The following is a 22,243-nucleotide window of genomic DNA, read 5'->3' on the forward strand; positions in this document are numbered from 1 at the left end:
CTTCAAGAAGGAGAGTGAAAATAACGAGCCTGGCTAGACTGGGCTTTTCAGAAAATTCAAAGCCAGGCTCGGCCCATGGTCTCCCAAGAAAGTGTTGTGAAAATGGACAAACACTTTCACTCACTCCCCTAATGATCTTGTTGTTGATGGACTTTGTGACACACACAAGGATGGATGAATCACACACACACACACTTGAAAAACCAACCAAGCACAAAGTGACACAAGTATTTTAGAGGTTCAGCAATTGCCTACATCCTCTTGGTGATCCCCTTGAGAAATTCACTAATGAAAGAATAAGTTACAACTTTGGTTTACAAAGAAACCCCCTTAGAACTCTATTCTCTCCCAAGCTCTCTTTTCTCTCTCACCCCTTGCTCAACACTTTGATACACTTGTGAACACTCTCTCACACTTGGTGTTTCCCTTCTTTGGTGTCTAGACTACTCAAGACTCAACTCAGCTCTCTCTTGAACTGATTGCCTTCTCTCTCTTCCTCCCTTGGTGAGATAACCTCCCTTTGAACACAATAGCTCCCAGCTACTTGACAACTTTGAGATTAACCACACAATTGTTGTCTTGCTTCCTCTTCCCTTTAATACACAAGCCTTTGGACTTCAGAAGAGCCTCCTTCTTTCCTCCCACGTTCTGCCCTTGGTTACCTAACATGGACCACAACTTGGGCAGACCAAAGGCTAGGCATTGATAGCTGCAACTTCAGCCACCCTATCTAGAGCTATAAGGTAGGTACTCTTTGAAACAAGTCAACAATCCTCATTCAATGGTGCTCCAGCTTTTCCAGCACCTTGCTAGACCTCCTAGAACCCATAACACACTTTAGAGGCCCGAGGGATTAGGTAGGGAACCAATACATGTGAAGGCCTCTTGAAAAACGCGTGGAAGAAAACAGCACAGCAGCCCTGGCGACCAGTCGCTTTGCACTCTGACTGCAGGCGACCGGTCGCTTGCACCTTGCGACCGGTTGCTTTTCGCGACTTCCAGCTTCACCTCCAGACTTCGAATCTGCTTCAAAATGACCGGTCGCAAATACCCAGCGACCGGTCGCTTCCTCCTTCACTTGCGTACTTAATGTGAGCCATTTTTCCAACAAAAAGCCCATCAGGCAAGGCCCTGCCGAAATGGGCGTACTTTATTTTGTCTTTTTTTTTTTGTGTCAATTTTTAATTTTTTTTCTATGTTTTGCTGTGTTTCTATGTTTCCCTTTTTTTCATAGTTCTTTTTTTACATTTGTCTATATGTTTATAACTTCCATAGTTTTATTTGTTCATAACTTCATAGTTTTCTTTTTTCTTTTTCCATAAATATGAAGATATAATTATACCACTGCCATATTAACAAAATCATGTTTTATCCCCTAATTCATTTTTTTTAGTTCTTACAATGATAATAGATAATGATTTTCTCCATCTTTTATTTAACTTGGGTTTTTATTTATTATATTTCTTTATATGTATGTGGGCCCGCGGGTTGGGCTTTATAGCTAGGTTGGGCTTTCTTGCGCTTAAACAAGCTGGGCTTTAGACACCCAAGCTCAAGACCAGCCCACTCAACAATAGGCCGGGTTGAGATTTTTCTCGATGGGCAAAGCGGGCCCCGTCGGCCCATAGGCTCACGGGCCTAATGCAGGTGCCAATGAAGGTGGCTTAGTGGAGAATCAACCTTTGGATGTATAAGAGGAAGATATAACTAGTTTTTCCTGATGGTTACTCCTTTGACTTGTAATTCATGCGGTGCAAAATTTGATATATAATTCACCGAGTGACTAGTTCACTACTGTTGGAAGTTTGAATGAAATTCAAGAACTTTTGTCCCACATTGGTAGAAAGAAGAAAAAGTGAGGTCTTTATAAGTGTGGTAGTCCCACCACACTTAGTAAATGGAAGTTGGGTCAAGTAGAAGCCAATTGGGCTTTAAATTCGGTATGAGCCTTAAGCCTTGGGGCACTTGGGCACGTTAGATTTAAATTAATTTTTTAATTTTGAATTAATAATTTTTTTTTATTAATTCGGATTAGTTTAATTAACTATTTTTTAATAGTTGTGTCTCTTCTGATATGGTTTCAGAAGTCTATTTAAATCAGAAGAGGCCTCATTTGTTCAACATAGAAAAAGCATTCTACAAGCACATTCATATTTTCTGAGAGGAAAACAAACAAAGTTCGCCAGATTCTAAGTCCTAGTGCTAGGGCTTAGAATATAGATAGTTGAATCCTGGGAGACAGTCACCTGTATAACTTCAAGCACTGAGAAGAGGTAAAATTACTATCTTTAAGAAATTGCATCAAATCTGCAAGCCTCTGTCTCGAATCCAAGTCAGTTTCATTTATTTATTGTTTATTGTATTTCAAATGACACTTTGTTATAAATTCAATTTCATTGGTATTTATATATTGTTATTAGTCACTGATTGTTGTTTTTCCCAACAATCTAAAGACAGTAAATTTGATGGATTCACAATCATCAGTGACTGTGAATGGGGTGACTAAGAATCCTCATGAAGAGAAGCCTAAGAAGTTCATGGGAATTGACTTCAAGAGATGGCAACAGAAGATGTTGTTCTATCTCACAACCATGAATTTGGCAAATGTTGTCAGAGAGGAGGCTCCCAAAACACACGAAAATCCAATGTCTAAGGAGACAATGATGACCATTGAGACTTGAAAACAATCTGATTTCCTATGCAGAGACTACATCCTTAACAGGTGATGATACTTTGTATGACATTTGTTCGTCATACAATTCTGCAAAGGAAGTTTGGGAATTACCTGAGAAAAAAAAATACAAAACAGAAGATGTTGGTGCTAAAAAGTTCATGATTGGAAAATTTCTCAAGTATGCCATGGTTGATTCGAGTACCGGGCCCACCAAAAACACCTCTTAATTAGGAGAGGACTACTAAACTTATGTGGAAAGAGAGGATTAATTGTCCTCATACTCACCAATGTATAAGATGCATATATTATTATTATATACCCATATATATTATATTATATTATACTTACACATACATATACTATAATGTACATATATATACGTAAAAACACACACACACACACACATATATATATATATATATATATATATATTATACCCATGTATATATTATAATATACATATATACATCTATATACACAAACATATATATAGCCAAAGCCGGTATTGTATTTGTAAGCCAAAGCAAACGTAGGGCACCGAGGTGATACCCTCATCACAACCAAACAAGGGCGGAACCAGGAATTTTTCAATGGGTGGGCTAGCTAAAGTTATTAGCTTAAAATCTAATGATAATTTTTTTTTTTGTACTTACATTTTCTATAGTTTTTCTAGAAATAAAAGTATACATTAAATCATATATATCAAGCTAATTGTAAACACAAGAAGAAAAAAAAAGAAATTAGAGCCATATTATTCACGAAATGGTGAATTTCATTTAGAAAAGTGCTTCTCTTTTGGAGATAAATTAATATAAAATTTTTAAAATTGATGTTGGGACAAACTTTGACACCAAATACAAATATGGAAGACTTCTAACTATGCCTATTGGTGTTGAAATTGTGTATATATATAGTTAAAATATTAGGCTATATGTATATTTAATTTGTTTTTTCTCCAAACCTTCCCTGGGCTATAGCCAAGGGCAGCCCTTGCCTTGGTTCCGCCCATGCAACCAAAGTAACCTGCAGCAGCAGACCTGCGGATTACAAACCAATGAAATCTGATATATATATATAGAAGGGTGCCATCTAATTGAAACCTGGGCAAGGGGATTGTTGGTCACTTGGCAGGATTTTTATTTATAATCCAGATTCTCTTAGACCATGTGAAAACGAAGTTCGAAGCCAAAATTTCCCCCAAGTTGTAGCAGCTTTAGGTTGAAGTAACCTTTTATTTCGTTGTTTCCAAAATTGGTTATCTAGCATTTCTTTAATCTGACCTGACGTTAATTTCAGTAAAAACAATTACTCGAGCTCCAAGATAGATATGATTTGTATTTCTTATAAGTTTGTATTTCGCTGTTCCGAAAGTTTTGCCGCAAGACTTGCCTACTAATTAGACAGTTAATTGCATCCATGTTTATAGAGATGCAAGCCATATAAGCTCAATATAGAAATTGCTAACAAGAACATAAAAAAATATAAAATACTAAAACACCTCTCATGTCATGTAGCTCTCTTTTACGGAGCATCAGATGTTTATAAACAAAGTTACAAAAAATATATACAAATTAAACAAATGAAGGAATAAAAGAGAGAGAGAGAGAGAGAGAGAGAGAGAGAGAGAGAGAGAAGAAACAACTTATTATGCCTATAAATAGAGGGTTGGTCCGCACTTACATTATCAAGAAAAAGAACTACCTAATTAAGAGTTCAAACATGGCAAAGTCTCTTGCTGTCATCCGTCCCACAGTTGCTATCATAATTGCTTTCCTTCTCATCATTTCCTTGGGTGAGCTATTAGCTAGAATCTAACTTTTTTCAACTCAATTATACATTTTATAATTATTCTATAATCTGTATAGTCGTACGATATTGATTTTATTTTTTGAATTTGTGCTACAACAGTAGTGCCAACAGCAGAAGCGACATGTCCCTGGAAGCGAAGCGAAGCAAGACATGGTTCGGCGTTTGTGCCAAATCCAAGAGCTGTGACAACCAATGCAGGACATGGGAACGGGCAAAGCACGGTGCTTGCCACACAACTTAGCGCGATGTTTTAGGTGTGAAGGTCCCTTCAGGGATTGCATGCTTCTGCTACTTTTGCAAAAAGCATTAGGTCAAGCATGTCTGTGTTTGAAATTGATAAATAAACAGCTTTTGCTGGCTCGCTCTATTTATGCTTGTGGATCGAATACTCTTCGGTTTGAAACTGGAAAATAAAGGCTTTTGTGGCTCTGTACAAGCTAGAAGAACACTTGTGCTTCAAAATAATCGTGCGACTCTAGTTATCCAAATATTACAAAAGCTGGTGTGCCAAGGAGACTCAAACCCCTTACCTCCATTTTGGAATGAAGCCACCATAAAACATTGGAGTAAGACATTTTCTCTTCTGGTTTTTAGATAATTTGGGATAAATTCAAAAGTTATAACAGTAGTTGGATGTAATCCTCGCAGTATGTGTATTTGATTTAAGTCCTTTGACTACTTTCCCCATACTACCAATTATGTTGAAAACGGAAACAATGTGATTTTAAAGTATTAATTAACAAATTAATTGCTTCCTACTATAATAATTTTGTATAATTCATTGTTTGTTTCTTTTTTAGTTTTACCATTAAATTAATTGCATTTATGATCAAATTGATAGCCATTATATTATCAATTCAAATTAAGAAGATGCATAGGGTTCCCCTTCTCTCTTCCTCCCTTCTCATATCTTCCCCAAATTCAGGGACATAATGTTTTCTTTATTTGTTTTTGTTTTGTTATGATTTTCCTCCACCATCACAAATAGCTGTTGTTAATGTATGAATTTTGAGTATTTCTTTTGGCTTCCCTTGACAATTTTGTAATAGGATTTTTATTGTTTTTTTATCAAGCTCAAGTTTAGATTAAGAATAGCTTCTCTAGGTGTTCTTAACTATCAACTATCCTATGGAGGTTCAAGCAAATAGACAAAGGTAAATTTTGCATTGCATTACATTGCATTTTCCAACTTCGGAAGATTATGACTAGTCAACTGACAGGACCCGCCCCGAATTCCTCAGAACCCGAGACGAATCCTGTGGAAATTTTCGACATCACACCGATGCCGGGCCCACTTACCAAGAACCGAGACTTTCTGCCGAAATTTCGGCAGTCTCCCCTAAAATTTGGCTTTCCCCAAAATTTCAACCTGCACAAAATTCACATTTTAATATCCCAACAGGCAGCATGCACAAGTTATCAACATGCAATCACATAATAGGCCTCTGGCCTTCAGATAATTCAAAACAGAACCCATAATGTTCTTAAGTCAATTAATACATAAACCATGTAATCAATGACCTCAAACAACTTTACAAATACCACAGAAAATCATTATACCGGATTCAAATCCAACAATCACGTCGAAAACCACATCAAAAAATCCAATCACATACACAGAAACGATCAAACCTTTTAAACACAATATTATTCCGCGGCTGCACCTGGTGAAACCCCAGGCTGCCTACGTACCCTTGGGCAAGGGATCAAGCCACACGTAGTTCTCATCTCAACAGTCACTTCCAGTAATATACAAATATTTAAAACAGCACCAACGATACATTTCATATTATCACAACTCCAATTCCAACAAAACACAAAATGAACACATTATCAAATTCTTCCCTTTATATCAGTTCAATCCCGCAACCATACCCTATCCAAGGCGTATGTTGCCGTACAACACTTCCCAATCCAGGGCTCAAGCATTCATACATGTACAAACTCACAAATCTCAAACCAGAATCAAAACCACATATACATATATGTAATATATTAACACCCACCTCTCACCATCATCATGTACCAGGGGAAACAATCCAACCGGGGATTGTTCACTAGCTCACAAGTATCCGGCATCAAACGCCCATGTGGCTAGGGACGAGACATCCAATTGGGGGACTAACTCTCAGCCAGCACGTACGGACGAAGAATCAAGACCCGTACGCCTGAAAACAGCCCTACGCGCGCAGACTACCCAGTTAAGGGTCTACAGCGACACCCTGTTAAGGTATGCCCCGGGTTCCGTCATATCCAAACCATATCCACTATGTCCATGTGTCAGTATCCAAGGGGAGGTACATATGATGATGCACATCATGTACTGGGGAAACAATCCAACAGGGGATTGTTGACTAGCTCACAATTATCAGCCCTCAAACGGACTATGTGGCTAGGGACGAGCCGTCCAACTGGGGGACTAACTCTCAGCCAGCACGTACGGACGAAGAATCAAGACCCGTACGCTTGAAAACAGCCCTACGCGCGCATACTACCCAGTTAAGGGTCTACAGCGACACCCCGTTAAGGTATGCCCCGGGTTCCGTCATATCCAAACCATATCCACTATTTCCATGTATCCCAGTGTCCATATCCACTGTTTCCAAATGTCATCATCCAAGGGGGAGGTACGTATGATGGTGGAGTTCGTAATCCCTTAGATAAATATTTTAAAACAGCACTTTCTCAAATATTATATATATAGGAACTCAAGATACTCCAATATGTCCAAAACCCAAATATATATAACACATACCTCATAACATATTAAATCCAATAATCAAATATATAATATATTTCAAGGAACCATTAAAACAATATGCATAAACTTTCCATCCCAAGGCATCGTATTAAGAAGACATCCGAAGGGCCTGGGCAAAATAAATCTCCAAAATAAATCTCCGAAGGGCCTGGACAAACTCCGACGGGCTTGGGCAAAATAAGTCAATAAATCTCCGAGGGGCCTGGACAAACTCCGACGGGCCTGGGCAAAATAAATCAATAAATCTCCGAGGGGCCTGGACAAACTCCGACGGGCCTGGGCAAAATAAATCTCCAAAATAAACCCTCGGGGCATGTTTGGTACGGCGGACTGTCATGGACTGGACTAAATCCTAGGACTGTCTTGGATTAGCTCGGATTGGACTAAGCTGGATTAAGTCCTGACCTACGTTTGGTGCTGCATCGGACTAAGAAGCTGGATTGTAAAAATAGTGAAGACCTATGTTTGGTGCTGAGTCGGACTATAAAAAATAATAATAATTTTAAGATAATTAAATGTAATTTAAGATCTTAAAACTATAAACATACTTTATAGTTATCAAATTGATATGTACATTTCTTTTTCACAAAATTTATATATAATAATTGAGTATATGCAAACTCAAAGAATTCAATTAATGTATCAATAACAAAGAATTCTTCATATATATGCAAAAGTCATCCACAAGACTCGAAATTAGAAATTCAATTCACTACACACAAATCCACCATTAATACATACAAATAAACATCCACAATTCCACAAGGCAAAAGCCAGGTTCTAGGAGATACATAAGGAAAGAAAGAAAAAAAAGCCAAGAACAGCCAATGAGAAACATATTACAAACCAAAAGCAAACAAGGCAAAATTAGACCACCCTTCTTAAGACAAAAAAGCACCACAGAAAATGGTCGATGTGCATCACTTGAGTTCTCTCTTCTCTGCATTTGATGACACCACATCTTGCAACTTAGTCAATAATTATATGAGGCACTTCCAGCATCCAACAGAAAAAATGTTTGACTCTTTGTCTAGATCAATTCGTTAATTTTCCATTGCACTTCTGATATCTAGAAAAATCCATTGGCTCAAAAGACACCATCAACTTCAACTCTGAAATTATGCATGCTTGCCTACACAAGTTGTTTTGACCTCCAAACATGGGAAAATTTCTCAAGCCTGCAAGTACGCATATAACATCTCAAGTCTCATCAAATAGAACTTTGCAGCTAAAGGAATAATTAATTACATGATACATATGCAATAAACAAAGCAGCTGGAAATGAAATGAAACCAGGATAGGCAAATCTATTTCTTCAATCACAGAAGCATTTAATGGGTAAATTGAACAAACAACATATAGGTTAATGGGAAAAGGTAAAATTTCTTCATTCATCGTTAGCCACCCTAGTCCTTAAGAAAAAGAGACACATTAATCCTTACCCTCCCCTTCCTCAAATTTCTTTCCTTCCATGCCTTGAATTCTATCCCTATGCTCGAATGACATGATCAGTCATAGAGCAATATCAACAAGCTACAAAAACAAGTCTCCTCATTACCCATTCGAACCATGCTCGAATGACACCCAAAAACAGAGTGATGTTAAAACAATTCCTTCTGAGCCACAAAACATGACGAAGAAGTAACCAGGCTAGATCACAGGCAAAAAGTACTTCATAGTGAGAGTAGCAGAGTTACTGCTCTGTCGAAGAACTCTGTACTAGAAAACCATCATATGATGACAGTCAAAGTGAGGATTTGCAAGGTTTGTCATGTAATACCAATCCATCTAACACATCTACCTAGTGAATAAAAAAAAATACATTCCAAGCTTAATTATGAATGGAATCAATTTCGGTTATATTTGAAACTCTGCACCATTTATAAAGTAAACAACCTATATTTTCACAAAAGAGGACTAGTAAACATCCACAAAAATTAAAGACCCTGTTGCACCACATACGCACTTGTTTATTTGAATTGAACCCAGAAAGAAACCTCACCCATAATCTTTTAGCAATAGCTATAATACCCAATTAACACACAAATCAAGAACACAAATTAATTTGTCGAAGAAAATCATGTAGAAATGTGTCTTTAAGGTTTAAGATTTTAAATTTGTGGTCTTGATTATCACTCCACTAATAGAAAAACCTAATAATCTTATAAAAAAAGTGACTGCTTGGTAATACTTGATACTTAGAAACTGGAAGCACCACCACTTCGGTTGTGAACTTGTGAGCCCCCGACTCTGAGGTGTCCATTGCTGCACAACCAATGTAAAAAAAGAAAAATCAAAATCAAAATTCTCCAAAAGCAAAGGTAAGAGAGAGAGAGAGAGAGAGAGAGAGGGATTCGAAGAAAGCTATAATAACAGACATTGATGAAATTAGAATAACAGGACTTGATACCTTGAGGCAAATCTGAAACGGGCTCTTCAGTGATGTCCATTGAAGCGGAATCGTTTATCTTTCTTCTTGTTCATGTTCTTCGCCATTGCTTTGGAGATGGAACTGAAAAATCGTATAAAAAATCATCCAAATTAACAATACCCATGAAGGAATAAGAGAGGTATGTAAAGGGAGAGAGAAAAAAAACTTGCCTAAGTACAACTTCGAAGAAGAGTAGAGTCGATGTTGAAGGAAACGAGAGCGAGAGAGAGAGAGGCGTTCTAGGGCTCGGACTCGCGTGTTTTGTTTAGCGAGGTCGCTATTTTGCGAGCCATGTTTCAGGCTCGTTAGATTGGACGAGCTAGTGAGGCATTTTTGGTACTGTTGGACTATATAATCTCATTTAAGTTAGTCCCTCTTTTTACCAAACATGGGTTTTAAGTATTAATTAAGCCAGTCCAGTCCAGTCCAGTGAGGCCTACCAAACATGCCCCGAAGGGCCTGGACAAACTCAGACGGGCCTGGGCAAAATAAATCTCCAAAATAAATCTCCGAAGGGCCTGGACAAACTCCGACGGGCCTGAGCAAAATAAATCTCAAACATAAAACCCATAATCGGGGAAATACCTAAAATATTGCTTTCTGAACTATTATATATATATAAACTCAAGACACTCCAAAAAGTCGAAACCCATATATATTGCAACTACTTGACAAAAATAAAGAATTCAACTATTAAATATAAACAGAATTTAAATAAACTATTAAATTCAAAAGCATAAGATTTCCATCACAAAACCATAAAAATAAATCTCATAGACCCACATAAATCAAGTGACGGTCAAGACTCGTCCAAAAGGGTCGTTCTAGTACTTTCGAAGAGTAAACTATCTCAGAAGATTTAGGGTCAACCGAGGGTACAACCTTTCAAATTTGGTCAACTGGGCCCGTAGGCCCCACGACCTCCATTTTACGATCCGAAAGTTCCTATGGGTTCCACAAAGTCTAGGATACACGTCCTACAAGTTTGGTCCAGATCGGACGGCCAGATCGCTCCCGATCGCACTATCGGATGGTTACTGAAATTCTAGCCCTAGGGTTGGCATTTCCGGAGTATCCGGGACTCCGTTTCACGATCCGTCGAATCCTACACAATTCTAAGGATGCCCAGGTTAACATATAACAAATTCAAGACCATCCAACGGTCCAAACCTGTCGAACCCGGATAACGTGTAATAGGCGATATCCGTTCGAGACTCATACGGTATCCAAATTGAGATTCGTAAAATCCTACGAGTTCGTGAGGACCAGGGGATCGCACTTGGGACTTAATACCCCTATGCTACAGTGCCCTCGCGCTGGCAGCGCGTGGGTGTCCAAAGCGATATCGCATCCCCGAAAAATCTCAGAATCTCGGGCCAAGACTCCTACCCTGGGTAATACCCCTAATTTGGAGTCACTTTTGTTCTTGGACATACCCCAAAAAGTCGACGGAAGTGGCTGAAAACGGAGGTTGAAATCGGCAGATTTTTCAATCGCTTATTTAACTATCACAACGCAGAAATTGCTCAATTCCTATCCAACCATCAGCTAGAGCATGAAAAATAAGTGGAAAAGCATACCTTAATCGACCGGTTTGGTGGCCGGAGGAGGGAGAAATCGCCAGCGAAACTCTGTCAAAAACTGGGTCGAAACCGATCGGATGAACAGTAACAGCTCCAATGGGACCTGGTTCTGCGCGCAGGGAGAGAGAGAGAGAGAGAAATGAGGGCATTTCTGTCTTTTTAACAAAATTCAAACTGCAACTTATTTACGATTATGCCACTGAGGGTTTTTAGATCGTAACTTTTTCGTTACAACTCCGATTCAAGCCCACTACGTGTCTACGGACTCATCTCGGTACGATCTACATAAAAATACAACCCACTGTCCCCAATTCCTTCAGGAAATAAAATGACCAAATTACTCCTACTCCGAGGGCAAAATTGTAAATTCATAAATCTTGAAATTAATTAATTCACTATTCCTTTAATTTGGGTCGGGATGTTACATCAACCTCTACCTCAGTAGGAATTCCAGCTCACTGTTCCAGCTGGATCCTACCCATATGTTTTTGTCTTATTCTGCAAAATTCTCAGCTGTCATTGTACGATTCTAACCTAGGAATTTGGGTGTAAAAGGAAACCAATTATTCTTTTGGTAGCCGTCACTTTTGTAGGCAAGTTTTGGAAAGTTTCTTTGGAAACTTTTGCTTCTTCCTCAAGAGCCATCTTCATATTTTTCATCTTTGAGTTTTCCAAATTGTTTCTTTTTGAAAACTGCATTTGAAAAATGAAAATCTGCATCTAGCTAATTAAAACACTCTCTCATTTATATCTAGGTCAGATTCAAGATTGATTTCTTCAAGACTATGGTTTCTTGAAGAAATTGGTCATTCTCCTTTGAATCCAAATTTGGTTTTTGTTTGAGTTGGAGCTTGCAAGCTAGTGCCATGGGATGAACGAGATGGAGAAGGAGCTGCCATTGCCATGAAGAATTGAGCTTCAAGCTTTGCTAAGTTGGAGAAGAAGATTGTACAAAGGAGGTATAGCTCATCTTCCTAAATAGATCTAGGTTTTGCTTGAGCTTGCTTGTATTCCTTTGTAAGAATCTTTTTCTACTTAGTGGATTGCCTGGTCGGTTGATGAACTCCAGTTTTTCCCAATGGTGGGTTTCTGGGTGAACAAAATCTGGTTTGCATATCGGTAATTTTTCTGGGTTAGTGTTCTTGGTGGTTGACTAGTCATCATTATCTGCTGTTTGGTATTTACTTGATTATGATGCTTTCACACACTTTCACCATAGTTGTTGCTAGCACAGGGGATGCCTAGATTGACGGGTCCTTCTGAGTGCCTAGGTTGTCACTAGTAATTCTCTAGGCTTGCAGGTACATATTGATATGCTCTGTGTATGTTCTTGGTTGTGATTATTCATGTCTGAGTATTGGTCAAGGTCTAAAGTATGTGAAGTTTGTTGTGTTTTTAATTTGAGTGTCATTTAATTTACCCCTCGTCACCTAAGTGCCAATTTCAGCTGTGTCTCGCTTCGGATCTCCACCACCATCCTTTTTGCGGTTTCTTTATGTTTGGAATAAGTCACAGAAACTCTTTGGGTTTTCAATGTAATTTTCACCTCTCCTTTTGTGAGAGTTTTTCACATCTCTTTTGTGAGAGTTTTATTTCTATTATTATGGCTTGGTTTTTTCAAGCTTTACCTATTTTTAATTGTTCTGAGTTTGCAATCTTAGTTGGGATGCCTATGCCAGAGTTTTTTCGACCCTACTTGATTGTTAGTGGAGGCGCACTAGATTGTTTTAATTTTGATGTAAGATTGCCATATTATTGTAATGGCCAATTGTGCCTAGTATGTATTGGGCCTTTGTGGTTAGTGTCTTTTTTGGCTAAATTATGAATGTAATATGTTGGCTTCTTTTTTTTTTTTTTTTTCTCTCCATTTTTCCCATGTCTTTAATTTGCCTTCATTATGGCGTTTTTTTATTGTTGGTTGTATTAATGAGATCCACACATTATCTCATACATTAAAAAATATTACCTATATATTAGGTACATATATCTCATATATACCTAGTAATTGTGTACATATTTACTTAGTAATCATGTACATTATCTCATACTTACCTCCTAAATGTACATAATTTCCTATGTACCTAGTAATCAGGTACGTTAGAAAGTTCTACCTATATAAATATATATAATATCACGTACATTAGCTCATACTACCTATATATTAGGTACATATTATTTGAGAAACCGTCCGTCATCAATAGTTCTCTTGTTTTTATTGTTTTTTCTCAACTTTTTATTTGTTGTTATGCATAGGTACATAATACCATGAGGGTGCTTGCTTGATTGATTGATATAATATGTGGGTCCTTACTTTCCTTGATTAAATTGTATTTTATCAATATATTAGGTAAATAATATCAAGGAAAGAATTCAAAATTTCAATTCTGAAATTCAATTACAAGGAAATAATGCATTAAATTTGGATTTTCAATGTGTTTTCCTTATTTACCTCAAAGAGTAAAATCGACACAATAAAACAAGTAAATGGCAAACCGACTCATCATGCGGTTTCCGACCTTCAAATATATTTCAGTTCGGTTGCCCACCTCTACACATATATACCAGTGTGGCTCCGCCCCTGTGTATGAGAAACACCTCTCTTCCTGCTTAACTTTTGCAAAAAAAAAAAAAAAAACAATAATCTAATATTCAAAATCTTGGTCAATCGTCAAAATATTTTAATCTTATTAAAAAAGAGTAGAAATTATAGGCCAGCACTACAACGCCACGTGCTTCTGTTGTTAGTAAACCATATATTAAAAGGATATATGCAACCAATCTTTATCACATTCTTCCAATCATTATGATGAAAAGAAGCTTTAAAATTATGTTTCGAGACTTGTCAATGCCATGAAGATGAAAATGAGAATGCCCAATAGGTGCCAGGTTCAGAAGGTTACGCTTTGTCTAAGTTACAATAAAATGCGTAATTTTAGGGTAAACGATTACCAAAAACATTTTTAAAAAGACTTTGGTTTTTAAAATAAAGATACATATCCCTAAAATGGCGGTTTTAAGATTGTTCAGAGGATAAACATTCATATATCCCTTGTTTTATGATAAGCAGTTGTTGATATCATGACTAATCGAGCAACTAGCTAAGCAAGATCAGCCACGTGCCATGCTTTGAGAGGTCATCACCATAGCCAAAAAAGCCTTGCCGCAAGTCACAACTAGGGGCAATGTCAAGAGTCCCACATTGGAAGACTACAAGAGGTGGAGACTTCCCTTCATCTAGGAAAGAAAACCACACTCTCCACTGAGAAAAGAGTCTTGACCCTTGGACCTTGGACTCCTGGGTTTTGTACCTTAGGCCTTGGGCTTATGTCTTCTTCCCTTCATATTTGGGTCTAATCCCCTTATACAAATATAAACAAAAATTATTATAATGAGAATACCCTTCTCTGTAGACATAGCCCATCATTCGGGTGAATCACGTATACCTTGTCTTCTACATGCTTATTTACTTTACTTATGTTGAACGTCACTGGCTGCCGAAGGCAATAACCTACCGGCCTTCACTCTCCCCCAACCTACCGAAGTTAGTTTCTTGCCTTGCCTCCCGAAGGCACATACACTTGTTGAAGGCACACGCCTTCACACATCATCTACCACTTCAATCTATCTAAGTTGAACTCCATTTTAGGGGTCAACAAAATCAGACATGGTGAAACTAGAGTAAAGCAAGTTTCCACGTTTACTAATAAAAGAAAGCCTAAACAGTTATGGATGTTTGATGGCTATCACACTCAAATTGGGCACACGTATCACACATACTAAGGCACATAAATGTCGAGATGATATTCGTGTCCAATAAGGGGTTAATAACCACTAAACATCCGTCACTATCGGAACTTTAATTACTAAGTCTATTGGAGAGGTGCTGGATTCAACTCGTTTGGGTGAAATTTGTTTCATAAAAAACAAGTAAGGCAAATTTCCTAGGCATTCGGTTGTGTGTGCCAAGAGAACATATTACAAAGGAGTTGAGATTGTTGTCCCAACGGCCCAATAGTAGTCATGATCATGTCCAAATCATGCATTGATATTGTCTCCATACTAATCACCTAGGTCTAATCCTTGGGTTGGATTAGGCCAAATGGATTTTTGGGTGAGGGGTTTTATGATGCAATTAGAAGTGGACCACCTATATTTTTGAACTGTAGATTATTGTTGTATTATCCGACGTGAGACTTATACATCATGGCTTGTATCGAGCCACTTAGACCAACATAGATAAATTAATATATGCTGTAATGGTGTTGAGATCAACCTTACTTAAGTTTCCTAATTAATGGAGGTTCAGTTTAGAAAGGGATTTGACTTCACTTCAGATGCTGGGGCTTCTTTCCCTCAATTGAGGAAACGGAAAGAGCTCTTGCCTTCTTAGGTTTGACTTTGCTTAAACTTTAAGCAGCTATAATACACTGTTCCCAGAATTTTGCCGAAAGACGTGCCTACAAGTTAGACTGTAGAGATCAGATCCATGAGGTTCATAGAATTATTAATAGCTTTCATTATTCTAAAAAAATTTCATAAGCACATGCAGAACTTACAAGAAAGTAAACATTTTAATAAACAGTTTTCATTCATATATACTTCAGTCTATCTTCTACGTGTCATGCTTGAACACCACCAATCAAATTGATAAGTATTAAACGTATTATGTTTTTAATATGTTTAATACTAGGGTGTTTACCTATGCATAGGTACATAATCTCATGAGAGTGCTTGCTTGATTGATTGATATAATATGTGGGTCTTTACTTTCCTTGATTAAAATTGTATTTTATCCATATATTAGGTAAATAATATCAAGGAAAGAATTCAAAATTTCAATTCTGAAATTCAATTACAAGGAAATAATGCATTAAATTTGAATTTTCAATGTGTTTTCCTTATTTACCTCAAAGGGTAAAATCGACACAATAAAACAAGTAAATGGCAAACCGACGGTTCATCATGCGGTTTCCGACCTTCAAATATATTTCAGTTCGGTTGCCCACCTCTACACATATATACTAGTGTGGCTCCACCCCTGTGTATGAGAAACACCTCTCTTCTTTCTTAACTTTTGCAGAAAAAAATAACAATAATCTAATATTCAAAATCTTGGTCAATCGTCAAAATATTTTAATCTTATTAAAAAAGAGTAGAAATTATAGGCCAACACTACAACGCCACGTGCTTCTGTTGTTAGTAAACCATATATTAAAAGGATATATGCAACCAATCTTATCACATTCTTCCAATCATTATAATGAAAAGAAGCTTTAAAATTATGTTTCGAGACTTGTCAATGCCATGAAGATGAAAATGAGAATGCCCCATAGGTGCCAGGTTCAGAAGGTTACGCTTTGTTCTAAGTTACAATAAAATGCGTAATTTTAGAGCATCCGCAATGATGCTCTCTATTTCTTAGCTAAAATTTAGCTAAAAATATAAGAAAGCTATTTTAGGAGCTCTCTAAAAAATTTCAACTCCAACCATACTCCCTAATTTGGAGAGTCATAAATGTTATAACTCTTTTTTGATTGGTCCATCTCTATTAAAAAATAAAATAAAAAATAGTTAGCATTAAATAAAGGTTTGAAATACTCATTAAATAAGGCAGCATTAAATTATAGGGAGCCACTGGGAGTACTTTCTCTCTCCTCGGAATTAGGAGCTCCTAGAGGACTCCCTATTTTGGGAGGTGGATAGTGAGCATGGTTGGAGTTGCATTTTTACAATTCCTCCCCAAAATTTGTCTAAGGAGGTGGTTTAGGGAGCCCATTGCGGATGCTCTTAGGGTAAACGATTACCAGAAACATTTATTAAAAAGACTTTGGTTTTTAAAATAATGATACATATCCCTAAAATGGAGGTTTTAAGATTGTTCAGAGGATCAACATTCATATATCCCTTGTTTTATGATAAGCAGTTGTTGATATCATGACTAACCGAGCAACTAGCTAAGCAAGATCAGCCACGTGCCATGCTTTGAGAGGTCATCACCTTTGCCAAAAAAGCCTTGCCACAAGTCACGGAAGACTACAAGAGGTGGAGACTCCCCTTCACTTAGGAAAGAAAATCACTCTCCACTGAGAAAAGAGTCTTGACCCTTGGACCTTGGACTCTTGGGCTTTGTACTTTCGGCCTTGGGCTTCTTTCTTCTTCCCTTCATATTTGGGTCTAATCCCCTTATACAAATATAAACAAACATTATTATAATGAGAATATCCTTCTCCATGGACATAGCCCATCATTCGGGTGAATCACGTATACCTTGTATGCTTATTTACTTTACTTATGCTGAACGTCATTGGCTGCCGAAGGCTAACCTACCGAAGGCCTTCACTCTCCCCCAACCTACCGAAGGCAGTTTCTTACCTTGCCTCCCGAAGGCACATACACTTGTTGAAGGCACACGCCTTCACACATCATCTACCACTTCAGTCTATCTAAGTTAAACTCCATTTTAGGGGTCAACAGAATCAGACATGGTGAAACTAGAGTAAAGCAAGTTTCCACGTTTACTAATAAAAGAAAGCCTAAATAGTTACGGATGTGTTTGATGGCTATCACACTCAAATTGGGCACACGTATCACACATACGCGTGCCCATTATAAGGCACATAAATGTCGAGATGATATTCGTGTCCAATAAGGGGTTAATAACCACTAAACATCCGTAACTATCGGAACTTTAATTACTAATAAGTCTATTGGAGAGGTGCTGGATTCAACCCGTTTTGGTGAAATTTGTTTCATAAAAAACAAGTGCGGCAAATTTCCTAGGCATTCGGTTGTGTGTGCCAAGAGAACATATTACAAAGGAGTTGAGATTGTTGTCCCAACGGCCCAATAGTAGTAGTCATGTCCAAATGATGCACTGATATTGTCTCCATACTAATCACCTAGGTCTAATCCTTGGGTTGGATTAGGCTGAATGGACTTTTGGGTGTGGGGTTTTATGATGCAATTAGAAGTGGACTACCTATATTTTTGAATTGTAGATTATTATTGTATTATCCGATGTGAGACTTATACATCATGGCTTGTATCGAACCATTTAGACCAACATGGATAAATTAATATATGCTGTAATCGTGTTGAGATCAACCTTACTTAAGTTTCCTAATTAATGGAGGTTCAGTTTAGAAAGGGATTTGACTTCACTTCAGATGCTGGGTCTTCTTTCCCTCAATTGAGGAAACGGAAGGGGCTCTTGCCTTCTTAGGTTTGACTTTGATTAAACTTCTTTCCCAGAATTTTTCCGAAAGACGTGCCTACAAGTTAGACTGTAGAGATCAGATCCATGGGGTTCATAGAATTATTAATAGCTTTCATTATTCTAAAAAAATTTCATAAGCACATGCAGAACTTACAAGAAAGTAAACATTTTAATAAACAGTTTTCATTCATATATACTTCAGTCTATCTTCTACGTGTCATGTACAGATTGATCAAGTTGTGAACAACGCCTAATTTACTGATCGGATTTTCATTTAGAACCCAAAAAAAAAAAACAAACAGTAAAGAGAGAGGGAGAGAGAGAGAGAGAGAAGGGACAACATATTCTGCCTATAAATTGGGGTTGGTCCTCACTTGTACTATCAAGAAAAAGAACCAACTAAAGAGTTCAAAGATGGCAAAGTCTGTTGCTGGAATCCGTCCCACAGTTGCTATCGTAATTGCTTTCCTTCTCATCGTTTCCTTGGGTGAGCTTAGCTAAACCCTAATCTGTATCAGTAGCGAACTCATGAATTTATTCATGTAGGGCATAAAAAAAGTTGCATTTTACAACTTCGTAATCATAGATTTTTTATTGTTTTTATAATTATCATCCTATAAATTTTATTTTTAATATATGCGATATTGAATATTTTGTTGAATTTGTGTGATAAACAGTGGTGCCAACGGCCGAGGGAGTAATATGCCCGCTGGAGTCGAAGCGCAGCAAGACATGGTCAGGGGTTTGTGCCCAATCCAAGAACTGTAACAAACAATGCAGGACATGGGAACGTGCAAAGCACGGTGCCTGCCATGCAACTTATGGCAACGTTCTCGGTGTGAAGGTCTTTAAAGGGTTTGCATGCTTCTGCTACTTTTGTAAAAAGCATTAATTAGGTCAAGCAAGCAAGTTTATGTTTTGGCAAGGCATGCATGCATGCAGGAAATAAAGAGGTTTTGCTGCTGCCTCGTTCTATGCTTGTGGTTCGAGTACTTTTCTGTTTGGAAGCTCAAAAATAAAGGCTCTCGCAGTTCTGCTGGATCGGCGAGAACCCACACGTGTAGTTTTTAAATAATCATGTAACTCATGTTTATGCTGCTTTAAATTTGTACCCTCCCCTTGTTGTTTACAATAAGCTATAAATCTGTGTTTCCAATATGAGTCAATGGTGATCCAAACTGTTCAAATTGTGAGGCCCATTCCGTATTGTAATCTATAGTGTATGTGTACCTAAACGTCGATACGACCCAATAATGGAAATCGTTCTTATGTTAATTAGGTCTTCTTCTGAGAATCATCTCAGAGACCATTCAGCCATCCAGTATTTTAACCAAATAATACTAATTCAAAGTGCGCGGTGCGATTTTAAATAGAAAGTAACCATTTAGTCAATGTTCTTTTTATATTTTTCGTCTCTTTTGAGATCCCTGCAACAAGATATGATTGATGAAGAGAACAAACCGATTTATGCTTTAATCTAATGAAATATTAATTTGCTTAAATCTTAACACATGCATTGCAGTTGCAGACTAATTAATGTTGCCTTTGTGGGAGCCAATTTCCTCCCACGGGAATATTCACCTAAAAGATTCCTTCGTCTTCTCCGCCTCTCTTTCTCCCTGCAAAACGAATAACAATAAGAGGACCACACCCGGGGGGTGTTGGCCAAAGACCCTCCGATGCCTAAGTCAGTTCAATCAATCTCAAGAGAAACGATAGCTAAAATAGGGTACGGGAATATGTATGTGTGGTAGAAACCGGGTGGCCGGAGCCGTGAGTGGTGGCCGGAGCCTTGTGTAAAAGGGAGAGAGAGAGTGGCGGCTAGGGTTTCTGAGAGATAATTTCTGCAGAGTTTCATTAGGAGTTTAGACGTACATCAACCCTTGTGTGTGGCCATCCTTTTATAGAGGTCTCGGGGGCTAGGGTTTCAGAGGAATAATTCCGTAGATGGAAGGGAATTATTCCTCCCCAATTTGGCGAGATTTGACTAATTAGGGATTTGATTTATTTGATTTAAATCAAATCCCTAATCAGGGTAGCAATCAAATCAATACCTAATTTAATTAAGTAACTCCTCCATTAATTGAGAATATTCGTAGGAATCAAATCAATCCTCAACCTAATTAGGTAACATTCTATTTAATTGGGTAATCCCCAATTAAATTGAACAATTCCCAATTAGGTCAAATAATCCCCAAATGGAAGGAATTATTTGACCTAGGGTTACGAATTAATTCGGTTCCCACAAATGCCCCCCAGCTTCTGCATGGCGCGTGGTGGCATGTAGGAGATGTAAATCATCTGTTGGGCTGTCCAGCTGTAACTGGGCTTCCTTCTTGGATTTGGGCTCCTGAGTGGAGGAAGTATATGACTTGCACTTGGAGTTCGGTTCCCAGTAGGAATGGGCTTGCGATTCTTTCTTGACCTAGGATGCCGAACATGTGTAAATGCAGGGCTTCTCTTCACTCTTCTTCACATCGCAAACTTAACTTCTCTACTTTCTAGCTTGAGAGAGATCTTGGAGAATTTGTACTGCTTGTCGAAGAGAGGAGTCGCTGTGCATCCCAAGGTAAGTCGAGCACGTGTATTTCTTTTTCTTCTTTTTTGCTTTGAGGATCAGCTAGGGAAAGCCCGACTAGATGTCGTCGTGACAGGCAACGGCTGGCAGTGGGCAGCAGCTGTGGTGGAGCAGGTGCGTAGGTGGACCAGCCACTGCCTATGCGTTGCGGGCGTCATCAGTTGGGCGAGTATTGGGAGAAAGTCGGTGGTCTGCCCCCTGCCCAGGATGTTGAGAGATGGAAGCTGAATGGTCCAGACTCTGATGATCTGCTTGTCGGACAAGAAGAGTGCTCTTCCGAATCCCTTTCAAAAAGGAAGGTTGCTGCTACGTCCTTGTTAAGCTCATAATTTCATACATATACATGCCCTAATTACTTACTTCTTTTGCTTAGTTTCTTAGATTTCTAAGTTATTTGCCTCCCTTTGTGTGTTTTGTAGGCAAATAGAGCAAGAGAGCATAATTCATGCAATTCAAGCATGTTAAGGCCTAATTTGGATGAATGGATGAAGAGCTTAAAAGACAAACTCATTTTGGCTACAGCCCCCTGCCAGTCCAGTTCCGTAGGTCATATTGCAAGCTTTGTTTCAGCAACCTACACAGCTCGGATGAGGCAGCATTCTTCATGAAAGTTGTTCCAATGGGTGTGTACTATAACATATCCAAAATTCAGCCCCATTGGATAAATATGGAGTCTGTTACCTAGCAAACACAGAGCCATGCTCAGGATGGATTTTATCAGCGCGCAAAATGAGTTAGCAATTTGTTTTGACCTTAACTTCCTCCTCCGACCTTGGATTGGCCCAAATGATATATGGATGGAAAGAAGACATTCTGAACTTCAATTTCGAGTGCTTAAAGTCCTAATTTGATTAAGATAAGCCCAAGTTGTAAGCCCTTGAAGTTTCTGGTCATGCTGACCTCAGCATGTGCTGGTTGGATGCTTGGTCATGGTGAGCTAGGTATGAGCTATCATTTCTGGTTGGAAGCTTGGACATGGTGACATGAAGATGAGCTAGGGCTGCTGGTGGGATCTATTGGTGAAGTGCATCAACCAATTCAAGATTTTCTAATACAAGTGCATCACCCAATTTAGATTTTCTAATACAAGTGCATCAACCATTTCAGATTTTATAAAACAAGTGTTGTATGCATTAGCCATATTGAATTCAGATTTTCACTTCCCCTAGGCCTATAAATAGGGAGGTTCTC

General features: G+C 38.2%; 1 long non-coding RNA gene across 1 annotated transcript; it reads right to left on the bottom strand.

The window, feature by feature from the left end:
• Window positions 1-7,952: 7,952 nt before the first annotated feature.
• Window positions 7,953-10,007, bottom strand: LOC110772994 (uncharacterized). The gene is made up of 4 exons (XR_015826132.1): window positions 9,846-10,007; window positions 9,655-9,756; window positions 9,436-9,509; window positions 7,953-8,422 (listed from the first exon to the last, which is right to left on the bottom strand). It is a non-coding gene; the product is annotated as an uncharacterized LOC110772994 (long non-coding RNA).
• Between the last annotated feature and the right edge of the window lie 12,236 nt (window positions 10,008-22,243).

This window comes from Prunus avium, chromosome 8, assembly GCF_965620075.1.
Source record: "Prunus avium chromosome 8, drPruAviu1.hap1.1, whole genome shotgun sequence".
Taxonomy (NCBI): domain Eukaryota; kingdom Viridiplantae; phylum Streptophyta; class Magnoliopsida; order Rosales; family Rosaceae; genus Prunus; species Prunus avium.